Source organism: Gorilla gorilla, chromosome 4 (assembly GCF_029281585.2).
Source record: "Gorilla gorilla gorilla isolate KB3781 chromosome 4, NHGRI_mGorGor1-v2.1_pri, whole genome shotgun sequence".
Taxonomy (NCBI): Eukaryota; Metazoa; Chordata; class Mammalia; order Primates; family Hominidae; genus Gorilla; species Gorilla gorilla.
Window position 1 is genome coordinate 14,088,248 of NC_073228.2, and position 3,938 is coordinate 14,092,185.

The window sequence follows — 3,938 nt, forward strand, 5'->3', positions numbered from 1 at the left end:
CACTCCTGTAATCCCAGCACTTTGGGAGGCTGAGGAGGGCGGATCACCTAAGGTCAGGAGTTGGAGACCAGCCTGGCCAACATGGTGAAACCCCATCTCTACTAAAAATACAAAAATTAGCTGGGCGTGGTGGCAGGTGCCTATAATCCCAGCTACTCGGGAGGCTGAGGCATGAGAATCACTTGAACCGGAAAAGTGGAGATTTCAGTGAGCTGAGATTGAGTCACTGCACTCCAGCCTGGGCAACAGAGCGAGACACTGTCTCAAAAATAAAAAATAAAAAAAAATTCTCTTTATTTTAAGGATGCCAGTCTTTGGACTGAAGTCCCACCCTATGACCTCGCCTTAACTTGATTACATCTGCAAAGATGCTATTCCAGAATAAGGTCACATTTACAGTTGCTGGGGGTATGATCACTTGGAGAACACAGTTCAACCCCCTGCAGACACAAATTCATGCCTGCCCACCAGCTCGAGCCCCAGACACTGCTTTCAGGGGAGCCCATGCCAAGGCAGCAGGTGGGTGTCTGTCTGTCTGGAGGATCTGTGGGGAGAGTAGGTTACTTTGGGGTTTGTATAGGGAGGCAGGACGGTGGCTGTGCAGAGGAGAGAAGGGAGATGCAAAAAGACCCCAGGGAAATGAGGAACAGATGGGGACGGGACACAGGCCTCTGGAGGGAGGTGGGATCCTTAAGTCTCAGGGGTTGGGGAAAGAAAGCTGAACGCATTTTGAGGGAAGCAGTGCACAGCCCAGTGATCTGGCAGTGGTGAGAGTTCTAGGGGGAAGAAGAGCAGGCTGTGGGGTCTGATTCCTCCATGCACCATCCCCCAGTAGGCGAGTGGCCTGATCCTTTTTGACACCTGCTTTCCCTTCCCTTCCCCTTTCTTCCCTTCCTCTTCACTTTCCCCTTCCTCTTCCCTTTCTTTCTTCTTTTTTCTTTCTCTCTCTCTCTTTCTTTCTTTCTTTCTTTCTTTCTTTCTTTCTTTCTTCTTTCTTTCTCTCCCTCTTTCTTCTCTCTCTCTCTCTTTCTTGCTTATTTCTTTCTCTCACAGTCTTGCTCTGTCACCCAGGCTGGAGTGCAGTGGTGCCATCTCGGCTCACTGCAACCTCCCCCTCTCAGGTTCAAGCAATTCTCCTGCCTCAGCCTCCTGAGTAGCTGGGATTACAGGTGCATGCCACCATACCCAACCTTTTTTTTTTTTTCTTTTTTTTGTATTTTTAATAGAGATGGGGTTTCATCATGTTGACCAGGCTGGTCTCAAATTCCTGATTTCAGGTGATCCTCCTGCCTCGGCCTCCCAAAGTGTTGGGATTACAGGCATGAGCCGTCGTGCCTGGCCTTGATCCCTGTTTTCTGATTGCCCTAATTGGGAGAATAACTCCTCCCCTATGAGACAACAGATGAGAAAGTGCTTGGAAAGTAAAAGCAATGTTCACCATTAAAGATTGTAACATGTGGAGTGCTGCATGACTGCATTGTCAAACATGAATAACTCAGCTCTTTTCAGATTCACAATCATGATCAATGCCTCCGGGACTATGAAAACGCCATCATGAATGTTAACATTATTCTCTTGGGTGAGCGGAGCTTTGGAGAGGAAAAAAAGGAAAGTCTAAACTGACAAACTTCTGAAAACACTCGGGTCTGGCAGGAGTTCTCTTCTCTCCCCGAGAGCAGAATTGGGGTTGAGCGGCACTTGGTAGGCGTGGAGCGCGCTTCAGTCTCGGGCCACTACCCCAGGCGTTTTCTCATCTGACACTCACAGCAGCCCTCAGGTAGGCAGACACGGTGTATTTACGCCTTTCAATTGAGTCCCTTTGGGGGAGCAGGAGGAAGGGAGGGTGTGAGTGTGTGTGCGCACACCCGTGCATGGGGGAGGCGGGGCCTTTCGATTCCGATGCCAGTTACGCAGACACCCTCACATCCTCGGATATACCGCCACCGAGCCTGAAGTGCTGGCAATATCCCCATTTTTCTCTATCCTGACAGCTTTTGAGATGCCAGGCCAGCCTCCCTTCCTAATCGGTCATTTTCTGAGGAGGGGCAGCTCGGGCGGTTGTTAGAGCAGAACGCACGGCTTCAATCCCTCTGTGGGGTGGACCTTGTTGCACAAGGGTCCCTGTGTCCGGCCCGTCATCCCCCTCTGTGAGAATGAGCTCTCCTTACGGTCACTGCGCGGTGGTCGCAGCAGAGGGGACGTGGCATTAACAGCATACGGTTGCTCCACTCACCCCTGGCTTTGTAGCCTCCAGCAGCTTGAAACACATGACGCTGTAACAACCTCTACCATGCCACGGAGGCATTCTTTTTTATTGTTTCCATTTTCTAGTTTGTGGCAGATTGGATTCCTGTTTCTAATTCTTCCCTCCCTCCCTGGTGTAGAATTTCACATTTGCCTCTTTCGCCAGGTGGCTTTGCAGTGCGTTCCCGCCCTCCCCCGCCAAGAGTGGGTGCAGAATTTTTCCCTGCTCCGCGTCAATGCTGGGTGTGGCCATGAGCCCTGAAATTACACATGGAGCCCAGCCTCTGCTGATCTGTACCCATCAAGAAGAAAAAATGTTGATCTTTGTTGCTGTAGGTCATTGAGATTTCTGGGGTTGTCTGTTATGTAGCATTATTCTAGCGACTAGTTCCCAGGTCATTCATTCACTCGACAAACACGGTGTGGCTGCCTTGGGTTAGGAATGCTGCTAGGAGCTGGAGATAAAAAGACAGGACTTAGTCCCTAGCCTCGGGGGTCTTACCGTATAATAGAGTTGTGGCTGTCAGGCTGTGAGGAGACAAGACAAAGCCAGTTCCCTGTCGCACAGGGGTTTTCAGAGTTTGGGGTGGAGAGGGTGGAAATGGGAGCCCGAACAGGCAGGGTGTCAGGTGGGGCAGCCCACGTCTCACCCAGAACGACATGCCTCCTTTTTAATCTGTGTCATATTTTGGGGTCTTGAGTAAGGTGCTATTTCCCAGAAGGATCCTAATGCCAAAACAGTTTGCAAAGCTTTGTGGAGGAAGCTGCAGGTCACAGGAGGGGAAACTGAGATCACACAGACTCAATAAGGAAGACCGGGGCTGCTCCCAAACCTCAGGCATGATCCACTGGGATCCATCAGCAATGTCTTTTTCCTCTTTATTATTTCTTCCAAATACCAGCCCTGGGAGACATGTTAGAACCCATCTAGCTACACATAACACCTCTCCACATTTCTGTAGGAATATAGACAGGCCCAAGGCAGGGGGCTGGCTCAGGGTTCCACAGTGGCAGAGGAAGAGCCTCCACAGATCCCGCCTTGCCCTCTGTCGCCAGCTTCTCCTCTCTGCCTCCATGATCCGGAACCTTCAGCTGGTCAACTGAGCTACACCTGGTGCTGTGGTGCTTCCCCAAGCTGCACACGCCGATGGCAGTGAGGAATGACTGCGCCCATTGTATCACCTTCTCGCTGTCAGTGAGCCAGTGAGCACCTGCGGCTGCTTCAAGGGGAACTACAATAAAACTTCCAAGACAGTCCACTTCTTAGGAGGTATAAGCAAAGAGCAAACACAACCTGTCAATCATGCCGAATGCTGCTGATGCTGTTTTCTCATCCTAAAACAGACGATGAAAATGCTAAGCTCTGTAAAGAAGGACTTAGTCATATTCAAAATTCTCCAATAAACACCTCACTGTTGTGTTTCGCCAGCTCCGCATTACAGGCAAGTCTCAATGGCCCGTGGCTCAGTGTCCTGCTCCGTGAAATGACGGAATCGGACACAGCTCACGGCTCACTCTGGAGTTAACTGAAGCCCTTGAAGGAAAACCACTAGGTTTTCTAGGAGTTTATGGCATTATTTATTTTTATTATCCTCACCAAAAATTTATGTTCAGCCACTTTTTTTTCCTCTAAATTTTCTGGAACCTTTCTCCTTAGTGTGCTTCATTCATGAAGCACACAAAAGTCTCTTTGA

At 49.9% G+C, this 3,938-nt stretch overlaps 1 long non-coding RNA gene across 1 annotated transcript; it reads left to right on the forward strand.

Moving 5' to 3' along the window:
• The first annotated feature begins 1,512 nt into the window (after positions 1 to 1,512).
• Positions 1,513 to 3,664, forward strand: LOC101142736 (uncharacterized). The gene is made up of 3 exons (XR_008680255.2): positions 1,513 to 1,777; positions 2,411 to 2,576; positions 3,301 to 3,664. It is a non-coding gene; the product is annotated as an uncharacterized lncRNA (long non-coding RNA).
• The last annotated feature ends 274 nt before the right edge of the window (positions 3,665 to 3,938 follow it).